The sequence below is a fragment of the Dermacentor silvarum genome, chromosome 5 (assembly GCF_013339745.2).
Source record: "Dermacentor silvarum isolate Dsil-2018 chromosome 5, BIME_Dsil_1.4, whole genome shotgun sequence".
Lineage (NCBI taxonomy): Eukaryota > Metazoa > Arthropoda > Arachnida > Ixodida > Ixodidae > Dermacentor > Dermacentor silvarum.
The window spans coordinates 182736238-182762721 of record NC_051158.1 but is presented as its reverse complement, the minus strand read 5'-3'; the positions used below and the strand labels follow the sequence as shown (position 1 = coordinate 182762721).

The 26484-nt window shown below is 50.0% G+C and overlaps 1 protein-coding gene across 3 annotated transcripts in view; it reads left to right on the top strand.

The window, feature by feature from the left end:
* The window catches only part of LOC119454627 (keratin-associated protein 21-1-like), a 569870-nt gene that overhangs the window by 289033 nt on the left and 254353 nt on the right, over positions 1-26484 (top strand). Inside the window, exon 1 of one of the 3 annotated variants that reach the window (XM_049666916.1) lies at positions 21049-21058. The exons of the other annotated variants lie outside the window; for them this stretch is intronic. The gene's annotated coding sequence lies outside the window, so the exon portion shown is untranslated. Of the gene's footprint in view, positions 1-21048; positions 21059-26484 lie in introns of those variants that run through there. 3 annotated transcript variants of the gene reach the window in all.

Genomic DNA, 26484 nt, shown 5'->3' with positions numbered 1-26484 from the left:
TCACGCCATCCTACAAGAATTTTCTTTGTTTTAATCACTTCCTCTATGGCCTCTATGGTCAGCAGTGCCTTGCTTTTTGTAACGAGTTTTTTAATGGCTGTATTGGGGTTTCATAAGGTCCTGCTGCTGTGTTGTTAGGGACATATTCTGCTGCGCTTCTTCAATAAAAGCTTTCTGTGCTAAATTTTGATCTCTCAGGCCTCTCTGATGTTGCAGGATCTGTTGTCTGAACTACGCTTTTTCTCGTGCCGAAGTTATCCCTAATAACGTCTGTGATGTACCGCAGCGCATCGTCTCCTTCCTAGATGTTACCGTCTTCATCCCTTATGGCCGTTTGCGAGTTTCTAGTTGGAGCTCCGAGTGCTTTTATATGGTTCCAGAATCTTTTTGGGGCGCCTTTGTCTCTTTTGTGAATGTTATGCGCCCGACGTTCACTTGCACATTTAATTTTCTCTTGGACTAGCTCACTCGCCACCCTTTTCTTTTCTAGGTATGTATTCCATCTGTGGAGCACCTCTTCTTCTTATAATCCCAACTTTTTGACTTCTCGAAGAGCCCTAGATGCCTCTTTACGCTCTTCTATAGTTTGTTTGATTTCCTTGTTCCACCACTTACGTGGTTTCCTCTTTCCAATCCAACGATTGTTTTGCCGCGTGTGCCTTATTTCATCCTGCATAACGTCCCCAAGTTCCTTATATTCCCAGACTGCTGTAGGAAAAGCCTCAATTTTCTTCTCTATGTTGTTTGCGATCTCCATTATTTGCTCGTCATTCATTTTTAAAAACTCATTTTTAAAACTCTGAAACGGTTCATGTTCTGCGTTGGTATCTCGCCCAAATTTTAATGGTAAACATCTATGATCGCTTCCCATGCTATTTTTTCCATTTACGTCTATTATCATTTGGTCTATTTGTTCGTAGACCATTCCTGAGACTGAGGCGTAGTCGATACATGACTGCCTGTTTCCGCATTGCCACGTTACCTGTCCGTGACACTTATTCTGCCTGTTTACTATATGGTTTTGTTCATCACACAGATCCAGCACTAGACAGCCGTTGTAATCAGTATATCCGTCTAAATCGTCCATGTGTGCGTTCATATTGTCACAGTGCGTAAGGTGGAAAGAAGAGGACATGGTTGGTGCCCCGGGAGACGACAAAGAAGATTCTGGGTTTTCGCTTCTCTGCGCAGCCATTAAAACCCATCTATAAAACCAGTACGTTTCTTCCTTCCCGTAACATTATTGGTGGACGTGCGGGGTACTCACTTGCGCAAGACGGAGCTCCGCAGCGGACGTAACCTGGCTGCCATGTCATCCAAAGGGGAGTCTTCAACCGCGGCCCCGTCGACGCCACCGACGGTCATCCTAACCCAGCCCCGCGACCCTGGCATGTTTTCTGTGATTGACAACGTTGACGTCGATGACTGGTTGGCAAATTACGAACGGGTCTGCGCCAGCAACAGGTGGGATAACACGCTTATGCTGGCCAACGTAATATATTACCTCAAAAAAACGGCACGAGTCTGGTTCGAGACACATGAAGAAGAGATTACCAGTTGGGAGCAATGCAAACAGAAGCTTCGTGATTTGTTCGGCAAGCCCATCGGCCGCCAACGTGCTGCTCAGAAGGACCTTGGGACCCGTGCACAGACGTGCACTGAATCTTACGTGGCGTACATCCAGGACGTCTTGGCTCTTTGCCGCAAGGTGGATCAGAACATGACCGAGACAGACAAGGTCAGTCACGTTTTAAAAGGCATAGCGGACGACGCGTTTAACCTTCTTGTGTATAAGAACATCACAACAGTCAATGAGATCATTAACGAATGTCGCCGCTTTGAAGAAGCGAAAAGCCGCCGCATAGTTCAGCAGTTCACGCGACTACCCAACACCGCTGCTTCATCGACGTGTGAAGACCTTTGTCTTCCGCGTGAGCCCACTCCCTCCGAGAACGTCGTACGTATAGTCCGGCGAGAAATTGAAGCAGCGTCTCCTGCCACACAAGTGATGCAGTGCTTTGACGATTCCCGGCCGCTCGTGTCCCTCATTCAATCGGTCGTTCGCCAAGAACTTTCCAATGTGGGTCTGCAATCCATCTGCTCCGCCAACTGTCCTGACTTCGCTTCGTCTGCTGCCTCTGCCCCTGTTTACCGGAACCAGAGCGGTACTTACCCGAGCTATCGCAACCCGGCCGAATGGCGCACACATGATGATCGACCCATCTGCTTCTATTGTGGACGTGTGGGCCACATCTCTCGCCATTGCCGAAGTTCCTGGCCGGCCCTCTCTCGACCAAGCTTTCCCGCCTACCGCCGCTCCCCACTGAATCCTCGCCCGCCTGCGCCCCCCACCGAGTTCGAAGATGCACCTGACAACGCCCGAGTCACTGCGACTAACCGCTCATCATCACCGCACAGTAGCCGCTCCCGTTCACCCCAGCTGCGTCGTTCCCTGTCCCCTGCTTACCGTCGCCGCTCTCCGACGGGAAACTGACTGGGGCAGCTCCGGGAGGTGACGCTGCTCTAGCACCCGGGCCTGAAATTCCTCTGTTGACCCTGCCTACTGATCGGAACCTTTTGGACGTGGATGTGGATGGTTTGCCTGTTACAGCACTCATCGACACTGGAGCGCAAGTTTCCATCATGAGTGCTGACCTTCGAACGCGCCTGAAGAAAGTCCTTACTCCTGCTCCGACTCGACTGCTACAGGTCGCCGGCGGTGGAACTCCGGCTGTGCTCGGAATGTGTGCTGCACGTGTCAGTGTCGCCGGACGCCACACGTCCGTTTTGTTTAGTGTGCTCGAACGCTGCCCCCACGATGTGATCCTCGGCCTCGACTTTTTGACCACCCATTCTGCTCTGATTGACTGTTCAGCCGGTGTTGTCCAACTTGACCTACCCCTTTCCATTGACCTTCCTGCTCAAGCCCCAACTCAGCTTTGTTCTGCGGATTTTATTCGTCTTCTTCCCCAAGCAGCAACCTGCATCACCGTTTTCGCCTCTCCACCTGTTCCAGACGGAGACTATGTCCTCACTCCTGCGACTTCAGTCCTGCTTTCCCACAATGTCTCCTTCCCACACACCGTCATTTCTGTAGCGGCCAATCAGACCTGTCTTCCCATCCTCAATTTCGGCCAGTGCCCTCAGGTACTTCCTCGAGGGATATCACTTGCCACGTTGTCACCGTCCCGCGAGTGCTATATTTCAGTACTATCTGTTGCGACATCTTCGACCAGTGCTCGTTCTGCGCCTTCTGCATCTGCCTCGGCCGACGACATTGCAAAGATGATTGCGCCGGACCTCGACCCCCAATCCGCCGCAGAGCTCCATGACCTCCTCGAGTCCTTCGCCGACATTTTCGACCTGAACGATCGCTCTTTGGGTCAAACTACGGTTGTGAAGCATCGTATAAATACAGGCGATGCGGCACCTGTTCGCCGACGCCCATACCGGGTGTCGCCCTCTGAGCGACACGTTATCCAGAGCGAAGTTGACAAAATGCTTGCCAAAGGGATTATTGAACACTCTTCCAGTCCGTGGGCTTCCCCTGTTGTGCTCTTCAAAAAGAAGGACAACAGCTGGTGATTCTGCGTGGACTATCGTCATCTAAACCAGATCACCAAGAAAGATGTATACCCGCTTCCACGGATCGACGATGCTCTGGACTGTCTTCACGGTGCCACTTATTTTTCATCAATAGACCTGCGCTCCGGATATTGGCAAATTGCCGTGGATGATATGGACCGTGAGAAGACCGCATTCGTTACACCTGACGGCCTCTATCAGTTTAGGGTAATGCCTTTCGGCTTGTACAATGCCCCGGCGACCTTTGAACGTATGATGGACATGCTCTTGCGTGGATTGAAATGGTCCATCTGCTTGTGTTACTTGGATGACGTCATCGTTTTCTCTCCAACTTTTGCGGCCCATCTTGAGCGACTTTCATCTGTGCTTTCCGTTTTTCGCGCCGCTGGCCTGCAGCTCAACTCGTCCAAGTGCCACTTCGGTCACCGCCAAATAACCATGCTCGGACATCTCGTCGATTCGTCAGGCATTCGCCCCGATCCCGCTAAAGTTCGTGCAGTGCAGAATTTCCATGTACCGACCTCTGCCAAAGATGTCCGCAGCTTTCTCGGTCTTTGTTCCTACTTCCGCCGGTTTGTGCAAAATTTCGCGCATGTTGCTCGTCCCCTGACTGACCTCCTCAAGAAAGACGTTCCTTTCTGCTGGGGCTCTGAACAAGCGACTTCTTTCTCGCGCCTCATCACGCTGCTCACCACACCACCTGTTTCTCGCCCATTTTGACGCTTCTGCTCCGACAGAAAATCGCACTGACGCCAGTGGATACGGCATCGGCGCAATTTTAGCCCAACGCCAACGTGGGCACAACCGCGTTATCGCCTACGCCAGCCGCCTCCTCTCCCCGTCTGAGCGCAATTATTCGATTACTGAGCGGGAATGTCTCGCCCTCGTTTGGGCTGTGGGCAAGTTCCGACCTTACATATATGGTCGACCATTTACGGTTATAACCGATCACCACGCCCTTTGTTGGCTTTCTTCCCTCAAGGATCCCACCGGACGCCTCGGTCGCTGGGCCCTACGCCTTCAGGAATACACATACACTGTAGTCTACAAGTCGGGTCGTTTACATCAGGACGCCGACTGCCTGTCTCGTTACCCCGTCGAGGCACCGAACGATTTAGTGGATGCCACACCGGTCTGCGTTCTCTCGCTTTCCGCCTTGAAAGACATAGGGGCTGAACAGCGACGCGATGAATCGTTACGGCAGCTTATCGAACGCCTGCTCTCTGACCCGTCTGACTCATCCCTTCACATGTTCGTACTACAAAATGACACCCTGTATCGCCGCAACATGCACCCAGACGGGCCCGAGCTGCTAATCGTCATTTCGTCTCATCTTCAGCAGACTGTACTCCAGCAACTGCACGACGTTCCCACTGCTGGACACCTTGGCGTCTCTCGGACCTATGACCGAATTCGGCGACGATTTTTCTGGCCCCGTCTCAACCGCTCCGTCCGTCGCTATGTCGCCGCGTGTGAGTCGTGTCAACGCCGAAAACGACCAGCTGTACATCCCGCTGGTCTGTTGCAGCCTCTGGATATACCGACCGACCCTTTTTTTCGCGTTGGCGTTGATCTTCTCGGACCATTCCCTATATAAAACGACGGAAATAAGTGGATTGCCGTCGCTACGGACTATACCACCCGCTATGCCATTACAAGAGCCCTTCCCATCAGTTGCGCTACAGACGTCGCTGACTTCTTGCTTCACGACGTTATCTTACACCACGGCGCACCTCGTCAATTTCTGACCGATCGCGGGCGATACTTTCTTGCCAAAGTCATCGACGACTTACTTCGATCCTGTGCTACTAAACACAAGCTTACTACAGCCTACCATCCTCAAACTAACGGTCTTACTGAACGCCTGAACCGGACAATAACTGACATGCTCGCGATGTATGTTTCCTCCGATCATCGCGACTGGGACACTGCTTTACCATTTGTCACGTTTGCGTACAATTCCTCGCGCCACGACACAGCTGGTTATTCGCCCTTTTACCTTCTATATGGCCGTGAACCGACCTTGCCTTTCGAGACTCTTTCGACCACACTCGACTCGCCGACGGAGTACGCTCGTGATGTCATAACCACAGCGACCCAGGCACGCCAGATTGCCCGTCTTCGTCTCTCTGCTTCACAGACACGTCAGAAGTGCCGTTACGATCAGCGCCACCGCGATGTCGAATACGAACCAGGTGCTCTTGTGCTAGTTTGGTCTCCATCTCGACGTGTCGGTCTTTCGGAGAAACTCCTTTCGCGATACTATGGCCCTTATCGCATCCTCCGCCAGGTGACGCCTGTCACATATGAAGTGTCTCCTCTGGATGCTACCGTGCCTTCACCTCTATCTGACGTCGTCCACGTCAGCCGCCTCAAACCGTTCCTTTCTGGAACCAGTGAGTCGCACCAGTAAGGTGCTTCTTCTGAAGGGGGTAATGTCACAGTGCGTAAGGTGGAAAGAAGAGGACATGGTTGGTGCCCCGGGAGACGACAAAGAAGATTCTGGGTTTTCGCTTCTCTGCGCAGCCATTAAAACCCATCTATAAAACCAGTACGTTTCTTCCTTCCCGTAACATTATCTCCCACTAATATCACCTGGCCCGCTTTGCTGAACTCAATAATATCGCTTCTAATGCAATCAACCAATTCCTTACTTTTTCTCTGCTATCACTACCTGTCCGTAAATAAGCTTCTCCCATCCACGTCTTTTTACCTTGCCATGTGCCGTTAATCCATAAATGCTCTTTACATGTCTCGTTTACCCTTCGCCACTGCAGACCTCGCCTAATTAGTACGCCTATGCCTCCACCTTTCCTTGACCCGGTCATTCTGTTGCATCCTTCCCATACAAAATTGTGAATAACAGGCGGCAGGGCCAAATCTCATAGATGCGTTTCGGTCAAGGCGTACACGCTAATCGCTTCATCATTCAGCTGCGTTTGAATTTCCAGCCATGTTTCCTGCTTGCGACCACCCTGCATGTTAATGTAACAAATTTTACCTCCTCTATTCTTATCCTTTCTGCGTCTTTTCCTTACTCCTGGTCGTCTAATTCTGCTCTTTACTGGTGTTTCGCTACGATCAACACTTATTCCTGCTTCCTGATTGCCTGGGGCCCGCCTAAAACTACAGCTCGCGCCGCGAAGCGATGTCCAACCTGTGTTGCTACACTTTCACTAAAATGTATCCCTTCACGCACAAAATCGCCTTCGCGGCCTGCTTGGTGTACTTCTCGGTTGATGTCAATAACCGTAAAATTCATTGCTTTAGCTAGAGTCCAAATTTCCCTGTTTACTGCAAGAATTTCCCTTTCAATTTCATAACCCTGCCTTTCAACCTCTGGCACCGTGCACACCGCGATTTGTACTTCCTTTGAAACATTCAGCAGGTCGGTGACCCCTTAGGCTATTTGCTTTGTGATCCCTGCCCCTCGTCTGTGCAGTACGCCAATCACTCCGCCCATGATCACTACTAAGTGTCTCTCCTCTATTGTGTCCCACATACGTTCCTTGGCCTTCGCTATCACCTCTAATCGGCTTTCCTAGAAGCGGGCTGACCTAGACTCATTCGCCTGCACCTGCCCTCTCTGATATCGCCGGTTCTACTTTACGCATGTTTGAATCCCCAACAAAGACAACTCGACGCTTTTCTACCCCCTCACCATAGAAACCTGTCCCCGAGGTCACAATACCCTGCCCTCTATTCTTATCCTTGGCCTTGGCTTTGTTTTCTCGCGCGGCCGCGTCAGTGGTATCCCCTTCGTGACCATCACTGACGTTTCCGCCACTGCTTCCTGGCGTGGCGGGTTCGGCTGCCTTAGCTGACGAGGATGCAGTAAAACCCCTATATATAAAAAGTAGCGCCATCAACTTCGCTCCTCCTCCGTTCCACTATCGCGCTCGGCGCGACCAGTGCGATCGAGACGCGATATCGACAGTGACGCCGCCTGTGTCGGGCCGGCCGTGGCAGACGACAGCTAACGCCCTACCAGAGTAAATCCAAGGAAAACTTTGATCACGCCCTGCGGAGAAGTTTTTGAGGCGCGATTTTGCTTCGTCAGTCAGTAACTGGTCTTAATAATGCCGTTTTGAATGTAGCAACGCGACGATGCGAGACGGCGCAAATATAGTGTGCAGCAAGCGTTTGCGCACGCCGGATGAAAAACAAAAAAAGCCTTTTGCCCTCGCCTTGTCGGTTGCGGCAACTTAAGGTGCAGCAGCATGCCATCACAACGAAGTTCTTGTCCCTGACACGTTTGATCCGTTTGTGCGTGCAGCACTTTCGTCGCACAGGCCCGAGAATGGCAGTCGGAGCGCGCTGGAAAGAAAAAAAATATACAAAAGCGCAACGCGTGCTTCCACGTGACACGGATTGGCCAATGGGAGAGCGGAGGAGGCTGGGGCGACAGGAGGCGGCAAGGAGGAAACGCCGGGGTGAGCGCGGTGGCGGCAAGATCTAAGAATGGCGCTACTTTTTATATATAGGGGTTTTAGAATGCCGAGGATGCGAGCACCATCTGGATAGCATTTTCGCAAGTAAATTACTCGAGCGCGTCGTGCTGTTATGGTAGAAATGCCGGAAAAGGGGTCTGTGTTTGAATTTACTCGTAACAGAATTATGTTTTCTCGTACAATCAAATAACAGTCCGACGCCACCTTGTCTGTAGGTTGTGGTTAAGTAGTATTTTTCCATTTTTCTGACGGATTTCACTGTCAGAAATTTATTTTTTGTTCACCAAAACCCTGCACCACGAGGAGGGCCTGCGTGGTCGGGGTGGTTCGGGATGATTTTTTTCCTTCGGTAACACCTTGCGCCACGCGGAGGGCGTGGGTGGTCGGGGTGGTTGGGCATAATTTTTCCGCCATGGACGCCGACGTCCATGCCGATGCCGGATTTTCTGCAACACGGGGCCCTTAACATTGTCGCGTTAAAACTTAGAGGTTCACAAAGAAGCTTGAACACAAGTTAAGGAACACGCAGAGCGATGGAACGAAAAATAAAAAACCGCAGTTTCGCCCGAAAGCAGAAGCATCGATTGCGATAGCGAATCCACTGGCATACGAAGTTAGGACAGTAGTTTTATCGGCTGTATGAATTTGTTAGCATTAGCTTACGAATTAAATTACCAAGCATGGTGTCACGCGCGCACAAGCAAACATGAACACCTCTCATTGCTGAGCTCGAAAATTCGATGTCATAATGCTGAAGTGAGGAAGCGCGCCAGCAGCAGGGAGCAAGTTGACCTTGGTACTGTTTCAGGCTTCAACGCAAACTATGCGGCTAAAATACAGCGCACACGAATCTATCAGCCCTCGGCGCAGTCCGTCCCCTTCGCAGATCACTTTCAAGATAGCGTCCCTGTGGCCGCGCCATGCGCAGCGGCCGCCGGAGTAGAATGCTTCCCCCCTCCCCTCACTCCATTGCCTTGCGCGCCACCGAAGACCGTGAGCTTCCTCCCCGCTTCCCTCCCTTGCGGACGCGGGATTAAGCCGCCGTCGTCGTCTCACCCTTGCATTTCACTCGCACGTACACCATACGGTGCGTGGCGACGATGTTATTGACCTTGTATTTTATACAGAACATCACGGCGATGGCGGCAGCAGAAATTCGCCTGGAGCATCATATAATTGCTATCGCAATAAAATGTTAGGCGTAACTTCAAGAGAGAGGAAGAGCCGTGTGGGTCAGATATTAGTTGACATTCAGAGGGAAAAAATGCCGCAGTTTCACCCGAAAAGCGAAGCATCAATTGCGATAGCAAATTAGTAGAGAGCTATTCGGTCATTCCAGCGACTATAGGCGGCGCGACGGTAGGTGAAAATGGCTGCCGAGACGGTGATAAGGCAGTCTCGCAAGCGTGTGCATCTCGAGCAGCAAAGCAATGTCAGGCTCTCTAGTTTCGCTGCAGACCATGGTTTATCTCGCTAAAGATACGCTAAGGTGTGTGAATGAAGGCGAAGCTGCTTTCAACGCCGATCACATCATATGCTGCGGCATAAAGTCCCTTACAGACACCAAGGTCAGCGTCAAATCGCTCCGCCTGCACACGATTGCAATCACCGGGTGACTGCTTCGGAAGAGGGCCGCGTGGCGCCGCCTGCGTCGCTGGAATGACCGAATAAGGATAGCTTTGTCAACTGTTGTGGGTACACGCCTCGGCCCCGCGGTCCACGGCCACAGCATTAGTCTCGACCGGCCGCGCCCAAGGGCACCCAGCAGCAGCTCGCGCATTCCTCGCACCACTGCTCGCGCGTCCGTCATCTTCCTCGTCCACGTTTGGCTCGTATCCACTATTCACATCAGCGTTCCCGCACTGCCCCACCCTCGCGAGGGCGTTGAAGGCACTGGCCCATGGTGGTCGAACCCGGCGGCACGGACGACGAGAGAGGCCGAGTCGCCATGGGCGACGACGCTACGCACTCGTTGAGCACGGCCACAATCACCACGAAAGACACACAACAGCGAAAGGCACACACACACACAGCGCTGCTCCGCGTTGCAAAATCATTCGCTTACTCCGCCACGTCGTCACAGCGAGCGCACCGCAAGGAACAAAACGACGAGAAGCGACGAGTCGTTGGCGTGTTGTGTAATTGGTCGTCGGCACAACGGGTGCAAGCATTTGCTAGCGCCATTCCTTCCTCCATGTCCGGCGCTTTGCCCCGCAGCTGCGCTGCGAAGGCGTTGACGGCACTGGCCCACGGTGGCTGGCAGCGACGGCATGACACCCGCGGGCAAACCTTGGAGACGGATAATGCACCGAACGAGGATCGGCGGAGCCGTCAAGGCCGAGTCACCGAGGTCTTCCAGGAACCCGCAGGCCCTAAACCTGACTGGTTTCCATGACGAACACCTCGCAAAGATTGAGCAGACCAGGTGGAACCCCTTCGGAGTTGCGGTCTTGCAGGAACCAAAGGCTCTAAACTATGTTGAGGCCTTGCAGCAACCGAAAGGCCCTAAACCGTCGCCTGGCGCACACCTGATCTAGTTTTCTTCTCCAACCTCGTTCTGACGAGTGTACACAGCAGGTCGACGGAAGGAGCGGCCGCTATACCACACTGCACCACAGCAGAGAACCAGAGACCCACGCACCGAGGGACGGAGCCGCTCTTGAGGTGGTGTTGGCGCGATCACGTGCAGGATGTCACCTGCGTTGGCGATGCCGCGCGTAGAAGCAGGGCGTCGAAGACCATGCCCCCACCAGGACCCACGCCCGGCTCGATGACGGCGACGTAGGAGGAACCGGCGGAATCGCACGTCATCAAACACCAGAGGTGCAGCTCGCACCGCTGAAATGGTCACGCGCCATGGCCGGGTAGGATATGCTAATAGCCGTGGAACGGGTACCTGCAGCCTTCCCCACGACCATGGTCCGTCCCGGAACGCCGCCGGGGCCCCACGTTACGGGCGCCAATGTGGGAAAACGGCTTGGTCTCGCTGCGATCTCCAATAACCCCGGTATTCGCTAGCTGATTCCAATTTCCACCTGCAAATTTCCTAATTTCATCACCCCACCTAGTTTTCTACCGTCCTCGACTGCACTTCCCTTTTCTTGGCACCCCTTCTGCATCTTTAATGATCCACGGGTTATCTACCCTACGCATTCCATGGCCAGCCCAGCTCCATTTCCACTACGCCCGTTTGCTCTCTGGCCTGCCCAGCTCAATAGAGCAAACGGCTATCCCCGTTTGATCTCCGATCCAAACCGCTCTCTTCCTGTCTCTTAACGTTACGGCTAACATTTTTCGTTCCATCGCTCTTTGTGCGGTCCTTAACTTGTTGTCGAGCTTCTTTGTTAACCTCCAAGTTTCTGCCCCATATGTTAGCACCGGTAGAATTCAATGATTGTACACTTTTCTTTTCAACGATAGTGGTAAGCTCCCAGTTAGGATTTGGCAATGCCTGCCGTATGCACTCCAACCCAATTTTATTCTGTAAATTTCCTTCTCATCATCAGCGTCCCCTCTGAGTAATTGACGTGGACAAACGTACTCCTTTACAGACTCTAGATAGTGACTGGCGATGCTGAATTCTTGTTCCCTTGACAGGCTATTGAACATTATCATTGCCTTCTGCATATTCATCTTCAACCCCAGTCTTACTCTTTCTCGGTTAAGGTCCTCAATCATTTGTTGTAATTCGTCCCCATTGTTGCTGAATGGGACAATGTCGTCTGGAAACCGAGGGTTGCTGAGATATCCGCCGTTGATCCTCACTTCTATGCCTTCCCAGTCTAAGAGCTTGAATATTTCTTCTAAGCATGCAGTGAATAGCATTGGAGAGATTGTGTCTCCTTGCCTGACCCCTTTCTTGATAGGTAACCTTCTACTTTTGCTGGGGAGAACCAAGGTAGCTGTGGAATCCTTGTAGATATTTTCCAAGATATTCACGTATGCCTCCTGTACTCCTTGATTACACAATGCCTCTATGACTGCTGGTATCTGTAGTGAATCAAATGCATTTTCATAATGTATAAAATCCATATAGATAGGTTGAATATATTCCGCAAATTTCTCGATTACCTTATTGATGACATGGATATGATCCATCGCAGAATATTCCTTCCTGAAACCAGCCTGTTTTCTTGGTTGGCTGAAGGCCCTGATTCTATTTAAAATTATCTTGGTGAATATTTTATACAATACTGAAGGTAAGCTAATGAGTGTCTAATTATTCAGTATTTAACGTCTCCCTCCTTATCGATGAGTATAATGTTTACATTCTTCCAGTTCTCTGGTGCACTTGAAGTCTTGAGGCATTGCGTATAAAGTGCAGCAAACTTTCTAACCACGATGTATCCTCCATCTTTGATTAAATCGATTGCTATTCCATCTTCTCCTGCTGCTGTTCCCCTGGTCATGTCTTGCAATACCCTTCTAGCTTCATCGCTTATTATAGAAGGAGCCTCTGTATCCTGTTCGTCAATACTTCGAATGAAAGTAGCATGGTTATTCTGGATACTGTAAATGTCCCTATAGAATTCTTCCGCTGCTTTTACTACATCATCGAAGTTGCTAATGATATTACACTGCTTATCTTTCAGCGCATACATCTTCCCTTGTCCTATGGCAAGTTTTCTTCTCCCTGATTTCATGCTACGTCGAATTTTTACTCCTTCCTCAATCTTTCCCACATTATAATTTTCAATATCTCTTACCTTCTTTGATGAGTTTTGCAGTTCAACGAATTCAATGTGATCTGTTGAGTTGGACATTTTCATGCTTTGTCGTTTCTTTATTAGGTCTTTTCTTACTTGGTAGAGCTTACCTACTGGTTGCCTTGCTGCCTTACCTTCACTTCAATTGCGGCTTTTGAAATCACCCTACTTACGGTTTCATTCATTACCTCTATGTTGTATTTATCTTCATTTGCTAAAGCTGCATATTTGTTTGTGAGCACCAGCCTGAATTGGTCTGCTTTTACCCTTACTGCGTCTAGGTTGGCCTGTTTCTTCTTGATTAATTTCATTCTTTCTCTCTTCAAACTGAGAGAAATCCTAGACCTTACTAACCTGTGGTCACTGCAATTTACCCTATCTAACACTTCTACATCTTGCACTATTCTGGGATCGGCAGAGAGTATAAAATCTATTTCATTCCTTGTTTCTCCATTAGGGCTTTTCCAGGTCCAGTTCCTGTTACTGCGTTTCCTGAAGACGGTATTCATTATTCGGAGCCTATTACTTTCCGCGAATGCTACCAACATCTCTCCTCTAGTGTTCCTAGAATCCATGCCATAGTTGCCAATTGCTTACTAACCAGCCTGCTTTCCCCCCACTTTTGCATTGAAGTCGCCCATGACTACAGTATACTAAGTTTGCACCTTTCGCATTGCTAATTGAACATCTTCATAAAACTGTTCCATTTCTTCATCATCGTGACTGTAGGTTGGGGCGTAGGCTGGTACTACCTTCATTCTATACGTCCTATTCAGCTTGATTACGACGACTGCGACGCTCTCATTAATGCTGTAGAATTCATCAATGTTGCCTGCTATGTCTTTATGGATTGCAAATCCTACTCCGAATTCTCTCTTATCTGGAATACCTCTGTAGCAGAGGACGTGGCCGTTAGTCAGCACTGTATAAGCGTCACCCTTTCTCCTAACCTCACTAAGGCCAATAGTATCCCAGCTGCAGGCAATGTCTGATAATTCCTAAAAGACCCCTGTTAACCTAGCCTCGCTCGAGAGGGTGCGCGTGTTGAACATTGGCAGGTTCAGTTTCTAGTGGCGGCCTGTTGGGGTCCTGAGACTGTCACTTTAGCCTACGCTAAAGAGGATGAAGGAGAAAGCCTGCGTGCTCACGAGACATTCATTAGATTGACATTCTCATTCGCATGCTTTGTTACTTCCTATTACTTATTTGCTCCCACCAAAGGTCGTGGGTTCGGAGACCTTAATTAACTCTATCCTAACTATCTCTGCCTTAATAACCTCGCCTTAATTAACACCAACGGTCGTGCTTTCGACCATGAATGGTGACACCATCAATTTTGGTGCCGTTGAATTTTCCGGACGGTCAAATTTTCGTTCCTTGAGCCATCTAAGGCTTTCGCCGTAAAAGTCTGTGCGGGCGCCCATATTGAGTGTCGCTTTCAAGTCGCCACCAGCTGATTTGTTGTTCGGCTTAGTCACAACAATTAGACCCGTGCCTATTCGCTCTTTTGCACTGGTCGGATAGTCCGCTTTCTACAGAAGATTCTGACTCTTGTGCTACCGTGCCTCTCAGTGCAAACTGCACTTGCCGCGCCTTGTAAAATACAGGAGTGCTACCATGTTTAAGCACGAGCTTCGTTGAATACCGTTCAAGTAACATTACCGTACTATGTTTGCGTACCTCATGCATAGCGGACCAGTTCAACTTAAGAGCAGCCAGCCAGTCACGTCCAAGCAACGCAGTGTCATAAGTTTTAACCAGCACTAAAGATTCTTGCGCAGACCGCTATGTTTGACTAAAACCATTAGCTTTCCATAACTTTGAGTAGAGAACCGCCATATGTTTTCAACTTCGAATGGCAGCGTTGTAGCTATTTGTAGACTGACCGTAACTCTTGTACAGGCTTTCTGGCACAACAGAAACAGATGCTTCCGTGTCTACCTGGATGCGAACATATTTCTCTGCAATGCGAAGAGAAACTTCAGAACGGCCTGAGCAGTCATCAAAGAACATCGGAGCAGCGCATTTCGCTAACCTGAAACAATGCCTACCAAGCCGAGGAAGCGGCCATAGCCCTCGCGCTCTCCCTAATAGAAGTTAAGTCATAGTGAACGACTCCCAACGGGCGTGTCGCAACCTCGCTAGCGGCAGAATTCGTGCCGCTACGCTCAAGCTGATCAATCAAAAGCCGCCAACCAGATCAGTCATGATCATCTGGGCGCCAGCTCATCACGGCATCCCTAGCAACGAGGTCGCCAACCACGTGGCTCGAGATTTGACCCACCAAGCCGACGCCGTGGAATCTGAACCCGAGCCCATGCGCCTTCTAGTTTCGTACCAAGACATCACACAACACTACAAGTTAACCCGCAGAACATATGCACCCCTACACAAGTCACTACCTAGAGAGAAGGAGCGATTACTCCGAGCTCTACAGGTTAATACATTCCCCCACCCAACGAGAAATCACCTCACAGCCCCTACACAATTCTCTCCGCAATGCCGCTTCTGCGCAGAGCGAGGTCCCTCGGGCACATAGTAGGGTATCATGACTTGTTGCTGGGCAAGTTGGTTCATCTTATTCCGTAGTGTTTAGACGCAACCAAGGACGGAAAAAAATTTGAGGACAGGAAAGACGCTCTTTCCTGTCCTCAATTTTTTTCCCTCCTTGGTTGCGTCTAAACACTACGGAACACATAGTAGGGGATTGCAGAGAGGCACCACTCAATTCTCCGAACCCTTACCACGCCAACGAGCTTTGAGAAAGAGCTTTGGCCAGCTTCGACCTCGAAGATCAGGAACGGCAGATTGCGAGCGCCCAGAAAGCGGCCCGATCTCAAGGCATTCTGGAATGAGTACGTCTCTCCAAAGCTGCATTTACATAATAAAGATTTTATTCTCTCTCTCTCATCACACAAGTAAACATCTTGTGTCACCAGTTCATCACTTTCTTTTGCCACTACATTTGCAGTGCTCTTCGAGCTAGCCGTGCACATTTTCGCCAAATATCTGTAGCGCTTGCAAGAATGGCACCGGTACTTGCGGAACTTTCCGATGACCGCGTCATCCGCACCGGAACCTTTCCGAATAGTCACGCGCACTCACTCTTGGTTGAGAGCGGTCAAGCTCGTTTCTTCGGCTCTGCTTGTGGCTGCTTGAATATGACTGGGCTGAAACTCTTTACTCTCTTTGCGTGCTAGTTCTATGCCTTTCGCGATGTCATATACACTTGTCAACGTTAAGGTCCCCTCCTTCAGCAACTCCACTTACGTTGCTCTGCTACGCAATTCGGTCCTGGTTGGCGTCGTCAAGTAAAGTTCCAGAGTTGGATGACGCTACTTGACGTCTCAGCTTTACGGAAGTAGTCACAGAGTTCCCTTCTTGTTGCAAACATGAAATAAACATGAATCGTTCCGCAATGAATCGCGCCGTACTTCTACTAGTTGCTCATAGGCCTTTATTTCAGGCTTCACTGGTTCCATTAGCGTTTTCAACGTCCGATAAGCCTTCTTCCCAACTGCCGTGATAAACTGAGAAAATTTTTGGCTGTACTCATATCGGTGGTCTTGAATAAGGGCTAGAATCTTTCGACATAGAAACCGAAATCATCGTCACCATACTCGACGAAATATTCGAAACTTGCAAGCGCTCTGATACCGAGACATTGCCGCACTACACGCTGAATTCTTCCGCCAACAGCGTCTCGCGTGCTGATGTCATCCCATCCTCGTCGTCATTATGTTGTAGCCGCAGCGGGCAAGGCAAGAGCCAGAGCGACAGATCAATGGTGTAATCGGCAAGCTAGGCTGCATCAGAATGACCAATAAGTACAGCAATCCAGGTACTTAAAAAAGCAGAGCACATTCAGTTACATTCCATGGATGCATACATATCTACAAATTGACGCCACATGGTTGATGCATGAATGCATACGATAACACAGCAATGATGATGATGCTCTTCTTCGTTCGTGGTGGGTCATGGCTTGAAACAATTGAAACCTTCATTGATGTACACAAAGACTCTAGCCGCTGAAAGTGCTCATTTACATAGACATACTGGTTCAAGAACTATAACTAACGACTCTTATACACACAAATATGAGACACGTATGGAATTAGGGCTCAAGTTTGCAGCGAAAGAAGGGATGCGTAAGCAGGACGAGTGTAGTGCCCCTGGATTTAGTGTTTTATTTCTTTTTTGTTGTATTTGTTTGCGCGCTGCCTTGATAATACCTACATAGTGAACCATCCAGCCCAATGCAAAACTTCATTGTTTGCGGAATCTAGCGTCTGGGATGACTGAAATGCTCATTCACGCGCACCGTCGCAACAACGTGTCTATGTATATTTCGCGACTCCGAAACGTTATCTCGACAATCAGCCCTGATCCCCGTGAGTTTTGGCTTCGATTTGTGATTTTATTTCTAAGCAGCCGAGAGACACCTTGTTTTCGATGTTTCAGAACAACACGCTGTGGATCCGGCTGGAGCAACTAATTGCATCAACTGCAAATAGTTGGGCACACTATTGGGCACAACACCCGTCGTGGTGGCTTAGCGGCTATGGTGCTGCGCTACTAAGCACGACGTCCCGGGATCAAATGCCGGCCGCATTTCGATGGGGGCGAAATGCAAGAACGTCCGTGTCCCATGCATTAGGAGCACGTTAAAGATCCCAAGGTGGGCGAAACTTCCTGAGTGCCACCCTACGGCGTAAAACCCCACAATGTTTAAGTGCAACAGGGAGTATGCGCCTTCGAAACGAGCGAGAAACGCCGTGAACACCGCCAGTCGAGCAGACAATCGCCAAACACCTACTACCTCGCAGAAATCTTGGTTATTACTTCCCTGGTTTTTTCAGCGCTCATCGACTTCAGCTTCTGCGGCTACCAAGGTTGCTCTTGAAACCAAACAAACCTAATTCTGCTGCGTTTCTTCTACGGTCATGATTCGTTCACGAGACCGTACGATCGCATAAGGAGCCACTGAACGTGTTCGAAATTTGTTGGGATAAATTCAACTTTTTCTTTGTTCCTATGCGTAAAGACTATCAAAAATGGAACTGTTCATTTTTGGTACTATTCTATTTCCCCTGCCAATTTAATAAACTTTTGTATGTTATCCTGAAATGCTTCGACAAAGATGCGGTCACAATTGCTTGTTCCTGCGCTTCTATTACCCCAGTCCACTACGGCTATCTACGTTAGACACTTCAAGTCCTCGCGTGTCGCCATCAACCGCGGCCAGTCAGTCACTGCATGCTTGCTTGTAAGGTTATTAGGCTTCCGACTGAACAGATCATAGGCAATAACAACTGCAAGCGTGTGCTCTGGGAAACGTTCCTAGGATCGACCGGGTTGTAGTGCAGGTAGTCTTTTCATAACAGGTTTGTGAATCTGGAAGTTTATTTGTACACTTTCCAGTACAGAATAATATTGTTAAATGGTATTGAATGACCTTTAAACTTCTAGAAATATTAGTGACCAGTATGTTGCTGCATAGCGCGAGACTGTTTAATGGAAACTGAAAATCACTGTGCTGCTAACATGTACGCTCGCTACTAATTACAGGGGTGTTTAAAATGAAAGGAAGGAAAGTTACACAAAATATTATATCCGCAAGCACTCAATTGCAAGTACACTGACGTCTATGAACTCTTGTCTGACTAGTCAGTAAGAATGTATGGGCCAAATTATTAAATCAGAGAGGACTTCATCTCTAGCAATAACGAGATGAGCGATATTTTAAGAAATTTTTTATCAGCTCAGATATACAGCAGCAAAATCTCGGAGAGTAAAGCAATGCGCGGGAGTACAAGTAAAAGTAAAATGTGTGTTGGTATATGTGTGATGCTAGCACGAAGGCACCGACAATGCCCATTTTCGTAACCAAAAATCCAGTATACCCATATAGCACAACAGCAAACAAACAGCGTTGCTGTTGCAACAGCAAAGAGGTTCCAGGTGATTGAATGCTTGTAATAAAATATTCGAAACGAATAAAATGCATGACCGATACACACAGGATTTTGGGATAATATTTTGACAAAAGCAACAGATCAAGTGAGGTGGAGAAGTTGCGTAGTGACCGATAAACAGTGCATCCAGGGACGTTCTTGCGTTCTTTTATAACTCTACATCATTCTTCGCGCTGTTTAATCGTCAAAATCACATGGTTGTCAGAACACCGAACATAACATTTTAAATGAAAAACAAGCATGGGCACAGCGAGCTTATTGCATTTGCTGAGATTGCCGCAACATTCGAATAAAGCTGCCCTGCAGAGGTCGTCGTCATCATCAACGTACATAATCGCCGACTACAGGGCAATGCGTCACTCTCTATGCTGTGAGAAATACAATACTGGCACACATTTGCAAATGAACCGTCAATGCCGGTCAATTTACGATGAAGTAGAACCAGTGTTAACAGGCAAGCTATAAATCGTGTCCCACATAGCTGGTAGGTGGCCATTCATAGGCGCTGGGTCGGCGCCGTAAGATGGTGCAGCCAGCACTTATGAAGCCTACAAATGGCCTTCACGGGCTCAGCTTTTGTCAGTGCAGAGCCACCATTGCCAGTTTAATTTGTGGCTTTTGTGAAGGCATGGCATATTTGTTTCGATCTCTCCGGAGGGCAGCTGCGTAAAGGTAGAGGGACTTACTTTCAAGGACCGAGTCACTGTGCTGCCGCGTCTGCAGCCTGCGTGGCTTCCTGTGATCCCCAACAGGCACATCGTGGGACGTGCTTCCTCCCTGAGGCGGAGCGTCGGCCACCGCGGCAAGGTAGACGCAGTCGTCGCATCGACGGGCCACGGCAAGTTGCTCCTCTAAACGGTCGGCTGACACGTTGTTGCACTCCGCCATTGCTTTGTCCCTTTCTTGTCAATGTTCTTGATGGTGATAGTAATATACAGGTAATATTTACTGAAATTCAGTCGCTCACACTTATGTTGCAAAAAGTAAAAGAAAATGAATGTTTCAGTAATTATGGAATGAATAAAAATTCTATATATTTCTTTCGAACGACTATTTCTCGATGTTCAAAACAAATTAGGGGCATCTTCACACTAGTGGTGAGAAGACTGGGAAAACAGCGAAGCTGGCGACCCCTTCTGGTTTTGCCTCGGTCGGCCAAGTTCTTGCGAGATTATACTTTGAAACTGGGCTAAGTTTTGCACAAGATCACCCCGGAATCATAGACAGCCCAAGGAGCAACGAAAACTAGGTCATTAAAGTATCTGGACGCTTCTGAGCGCTCAAACGCTTTTGTTCGGTTTCGCGGGCTCGTAACTCCGGGTCTTCTGCGAAACGCCCTGTGAATCGCTGACGTTTCACCGCCGTTTCGGCGGCGCGATACTCTGGATCGGACCGGAATCGTCTCACTCACTTTCAAGCTGCGGCGCGGCGGCTTTCGCGCCACGCTTCCTCTTCTTCGGGAGTGGCGCTCTTCGGACGCCCCATCTTCGCGGCGATGTGCTCGGCCTGGAGACGGTGGGGCTTGTGTGCAGCCCCGGCGGCGACGTGGAGCTATATATCCCGTGGGTCGGCGCCGTGACGCCACGGCTTAGCTCTGCCTCTGCGCAGCAGCGGCAACCACTCCGCACAGCGCGGTGACGTCATCGCTCACACAGCTGGGGCGAAGCGTTGCTAGGCGACGCATGGTGACGTCATCACCAAGCGGAGGTTTTGCGGCGTGCACTCGACGGACCATCCTCGAGCTTAAACAGCTTCGCTAATTCACAGGGTATGTGCCACTGCGCTTGGACCCTTTCTGCACTACCACCAGAATCGGTCTACATTTCGGCGTTGCACCTATCGTCAAACGCCCAGGTTAAACAGCTTCGCTGTTAAAAAAAGCGAATAGCGTGGACCGCAGAATTCATATAAGCATACCAGCAATACTTCTGCAACGCTACTAGCATTGCGGCACGTGTTGATGGCGGCACAAATTGTCGTCGACATGTTTGGTCGACGGCATTTCAGCGTGACGACGACGACGGTGTGCCGACGATGATAAAGATGACGACAGCGTGTCGACAGCGGCATGACGACAATGCACTTACAAAACCTCGATGACAATGACGTAGAGTCCGGCTGCAGACCTGCGCTATCTTCTCCGCTCGTTTATTCCACTGAGACCAGGTACTCTTCCAACCATACGCCTAAAAATGAAAAAAGAAAAAACAACAAGGACATTCCACTTACTATGAGCGAAGCTGTGGTGATCCGGCAAGACGAAACGGCGCATCTGAACAAGGGACGTGTAGCGGACTTCAGCGAGATACACGCCCCGCAAAAGTAAGCCTAGGAAGTGGACAATCGCGACACAGTGCCGCCGTACACCGACCTTGAGATTCTCAAGGTTTATGACGGCACCTTTTGCGCGACGGCAGATGCGTCTTTGTCAAAGTGCCTCATGTTGGACGAATTGGCAGAAAAAAAGACGGACACACAGATTGGACAAAAAGACAGCTGCCCAAAAAGCTAGTCGTCGAACGCCCGCAGCGACTTGGGCGTTCGAGATCACGTCCCTAAAGGAAAGTCTTTTTGCCATGAAAACGGGTGAGAGAGCGAAAAATCGAATAGTGAGCATTTGGCTCTCTCGCCCGTTTTCAAGCAAGAAGAGCACGCGAATGCATCAACCTAACTACATCGTAAATGTTCCGGTGCCCCTCGAAGGAAGGAAACGCTACGTAAGAATCAGCGCTTGTAGAAGAGCTCGCACTGCAGCAAGCTTTTAAGCGAAGCTTTATAGGCTCACACGTTTTTGCGGTCGTGGTGGTGGTGGTGGTGGTGTCACGCTGAAAAGTGGGCCGATCCTGGTGATAGCGCAGAAAGGGTCCAAGCTCAATGGCACATACCCCTGTCATGTGCGCCGATCCTGGAGATAGTAAAGAAAGGGTCCAAGTTCAATGGCGCCTACCCCTGTGGGCTCGGGGACCTGTAAGCGCCCGGGAACCAAAGAGACAAATTCACCAGCCCTTCTTCTGCCGAGAAAATGGAGGTAAGCGAAGCTTGTCGTGGGATTCTAGCGTGAGGGCTTCCGAAGCCCAGGCGAAACGTCATCGAAGAGCCGCGGACCCAGAGTTGTGGGATCGCGATGCTGAGGCCAAATCTCAACGAAGAGCCGCCGATCATGAGTTTTGGGCAAACGAAGCGGACCGCCTGCGATAGTGTCGTCTTGTCACAAGCTTCGCTTACCCCCACTTTCTTGACAGGGGAAGGGCTCTGAATTTTTTGTAAGAGGCCCGGGGTTCCTTTGCAGCAAGAACTGCTGTTCGTACATGTCCCTTCACGTTCTCTTTTAACAAAATTTTATTATATGAAATTTACAGCGCGAACTAGAGGAGGACAAACAACATAATGACAAGACTGGTGCCAACACAACTGATTTTATTCAGAACGCGAAATGGCTTTTTAAGCGAAGCTTGTTATAAGGCACAGATTTCGGTGGCATCGCAAAAAACTATCATGATCAGCATTGGCTCGAGCGTCGTCGTCTTCTTCCGCAGCAGGTTCGCTGGCACATCTCGGTTTGCGTACAGTATTGTAGAAGCTTTTAAGCTTCCTCGTACACTGTAGTTTGCTCGTGCTCGGCATGTGCTCGGCATACGCTCTTGGCACTGCTCCCGCGTTCGTCGTCGCCGTCTTCTTCCACAGCGCGGCTGTGTTTCCGCTAATCATTCCAGCGTCGAATTTCACCTCTCTTCTGTTATCGTAATGGTGAGGCCGCGTTTACGGGGGTATGAGCCATTCGTTGTCTTACCGTAACGGACAGATAACGGAAGCAATTTAATTTCGAAAAACCGCAAGCGGCAATGGCGGGCGAATGCTGCTAACCACGCCGCAGAGCAAACTGGACGCATCGAACACAAGCGACAATGGTGTACTGCGGCATTACGGCAGTGACATCGTTCTCTCCGTCGCAGCCGTCGCATAATGGTTTGTTTAGGTGCACCAAGGACAAGCTTCGCTTACCCCACTTTTCCGGTAGGGGAAGGGTTGATTAGTTTTTAAGCAAACCCAAGTCACGTGATCACGCGCCGTAAACTTATTTGAATATTTCCACCCAGCTAGTACTGCTAGAATAGTTGACAAGCAACAGATAAGCAAAAAGCACTTGAGTCTTTAGCAATGGCTGGACCTCGGAAAGCGCGCGCGCAACCACGAACTTCCTCGTTCTCGCCTCAAGGGGCCAGTGTCATCACGTGCCATCTTATTTCGCGTCATTGCTCCCCTCTCAAAAGCGACCGACCCGGTTGCTTCAAGGACAGCGGGCGTGCACTATTGGCAAGAGTGCCAACATGAAAAGAAAAAAAAAACATACAGGAATGTACACAATGCTGAAGCGGTTTCTGAGGGTTGCGTATCCCTCGCATGCGTGTACGGCTTCATCCGTACTACGTGGACGACTTCGGCACGGGGACAGCGTCGGTTCGACTAGGATCAGAGCTTTGAGGCACCACCTCGTAGTTCACCTCGCTGAGGCGGCGTACAGCTTCATAGGGGCCGAAATAGCGGCGCAACAATTTCTCCGAGAGCCCACGGTGTCGGATAGGTGTCCACACCCACACGCGGTCGCCTGGTGAGTACTGCACGTTCCGTCGGGTCCGGTTGTAAGGGCAGGCTGCGGTATTCTGCTGGATGGGGATGCGATTCCGAGCAAGCTGGAGCTTCCTCTGGTTTCTCGATGAACTCTTCAGTGGTGTCATTCCTTGTGGTTCCGTGCTCTACCGGGAGCATGGCATCTAAAGAGTTGTAACGCGACGTCCGTAAACGAGTTCGAATGGTGTAAACTCGGTGATCTCCTGCACATCGATATTGGAAGCATAGACACGTATGGCAAAATTTCACCCCATGTTTTGTGTTCTACATCAATGTACATGGCTAGCATGTCGGACAATGTTCTGTTCAGACGCTCTGTTAAGCCGTTAGTCTGGGGATGATAGGCTGTGGTCCTTCGGTGGTCGGTGTGCATCAGCGTGACGACTTGCTGCGATAACTCCGCTGTAAACGCGCCACCACGGTCAGTAATGAGCACATCGGGTGCACCACGACAAAGCGCGATGTTGTGGACGAAGAAGCTGGCGACTTCAGCAGCAGTTCCTAGCGACACAGCTTTTGTCTCCGCGTAGAGAGTGAAATACTCAGTTGCCACGATTATCCACTTGTTTTGCAAGGATGACGTGGGGAACGGACCAAGAAGGTACATTCCCACTTGCTGGAACGGCGCCGGAGGCGGATTTAAAGGCTGAAGGAGGCCGGCAGGCTTGACGGGTGGGACTTTACGCCTCTAACAGTCACGGCACGTTCGCACATAGCACTGAACCGACAAAAATAGGTGTGGAAAATAGTATTTCGGTCATATGCGCGCTAATGTCCTCGCGAAGCGTAAGTGGCCGGCACAGGGATCGTCGTGACACGCCTGTAAAACTTCCTCGCGCAGCGTCGTCGGGACAACGAGAAGGAACGTTTCTTGGCTCTTCTCGAAATTTTTGTTGTACAGGACATCGTTCCGCAGGCAGTACGATGTCAATCCTCGTGAAAGTGGGCGTGGGACAACAACGTAAGATCCCTCAAGATATCGGATGACTGGAAGCAGTTCAGAGTCTGCAGAGCCATGCGCACCACGTCGACGACACCAACAAACGGCAAATCTAGCTCCAAGTCAGAGGATGTGAAGGGAATAGGAGAACGTGACAAGCAGTCAGCGTCGCTATGCCGGATCTGTAGACAACAGTTATGTCGTATTCGTTTTTTTACGACAGTTATGTCGTATTCGTTATTAGCGCCTCTCCTGTGTTTTATCTTCATTTTGTGCCTTGTCTCTTGTTTGCGCTCTAAAAAGTTTATCAAGTATGCACCAACTAAGCCCACAGAGACTTCTATGTTGTATTCCTGGAGGCGGAGGCTCCAACGAGCGAGGCGACCTGAGGGTCTCGTAGATTGGCAAGCCAGCAGAGTGAATGGTGGTCACTGATCGCTCGAAATGGCCGACCGTATAAGTAAGGTCGGAACTTCCTGATGGGCCACACGACTGCTAAACATTCTTTTTCGGTGGTTGAATAATTAACTTCTGCTTTTGTAAGACTACGGCTCGCGTACGCAATTACACGTTCTGCGCCGTCTTGCCACTCAACCAGAATGGCCCCGAATCCTAGGTTGCTTGCGTCTGTGTGAATTTCAGTTGCCGTGGTATCATCAAAATGCGCCAGAACTGGAGCGAATTGACGGCGTTTGCGCAATTCGGCGAAGGCCCGCTCTTGGTCTTCCGTCCACGCAAAGGGCACATCTTGCCACGTCAGTCTCGTGAGAGGTTCAGCAATCCTTGAGAAGCCTTCAACGAAATGACTGTAGTTAACGCAGAGGCTCAGCCACCGCTGAACAGCCTTCTTGTCTTTAGGGTGAGGAAAGTCGGCAACGGCAGCGAGCTTTACTGGGTCTGGTCGTACTCCTTGGGAGCTGACCACGTGGTCTAAAGACTGGAGTTCCTGGAAGCCAAAGTAACATTTTTCAGGTTTGATTGTGAGGTTTGCCTTGCGTATTGCGGTAAGGACACTTCGTAGCCGGGTGAGATGTTCATCGAACGTGCTGGAAAAAACAACGTCATCTAGGTACGCTAGATATGTCTGCAACTTTCGTCCACCGAGTACAGTCTCCATCATTCGTTGAAATGTAGCAGGAGCGGAACAGAGACCGAAAGGAAGGACTTTAACTTCGTATAGCCCGTCGGGAGTCACGAATGAGGTTTTTTCACGGTCACGCTTGTCCACTTCAATTAGCCAGTACCCTGACTTTAAGGTTAACGAAGTAATGAACTCAGTATGACGCAGACGGTCTAAAGCGTCATCGATCCGCGGCAGGGGGTAAACGTTGCGTTTGGTGATTCGGTTAAGCCGTCTGTTGTCAACGCAGTAGCGGAGTGTGGTGTCTTTTCTTTTTTACTAATATGACAGGCGATGCCCACGGACTTGTCGACGGCTGGATGACGTCATCATTTAGCATTTCTTGAACTTGACGCTTTATCGCCTCCCACTCCATAGGTGACACGCGGTAGGGATGCTGACGAACAGGCCGCGCCGACTCCTCCCTCTGTAACTATCCGGTGTTGCGTAATGGAGGTGCGCTGAACTTTAGATTCTGCGGAAAAACAGCCAGAGAATTCAATCACTAGGCCTTCTGTACATCTGCTAAAGCAGCATTAATGTAGACGCGGGTACTCAGGCTGGCGTGAGTTGTTGCATCCGGTGAAGTCACTTGTAACGTGCCCACGTCGGAGAAGTCAGCAATGTCGTTCAGGAACACTACAGGTGTACCTTGAGAGACGTGCTGATACTCATGGCTGAGGTTTGTCAACAAGACTTGCGAGCACTTATTCTGTATTCGAACAAGGCCGCGGGCGATGCAGGTGTGTCTTTCGAGCAGCAGCGGGATATTTGCCCCGGCAATGCCCTCATAGTCGTCGAATGCGTCGCAGGTTACGAGGGTCAATACGCTGCTCCTTGCCGGCACCGTGATGTTCTCTTGGAAAATCCTCAAGGCGTTGACATACGTGTCGTCGGTGCTGCTCCCTGCTAAGGCCTGCTTCATCGAAAACATTAGCCGCGGCTTTTGTAAGTTATTCACGTCTCCACTGGCCTGCAGAAAGTCCATTCCCAGAATTAGGTCCCTCGAACAGCTTGGGAGGATAACGAAATCCCCGAGGTACGTAAACCCACGAATGCTCACTCGCGCTGTGCA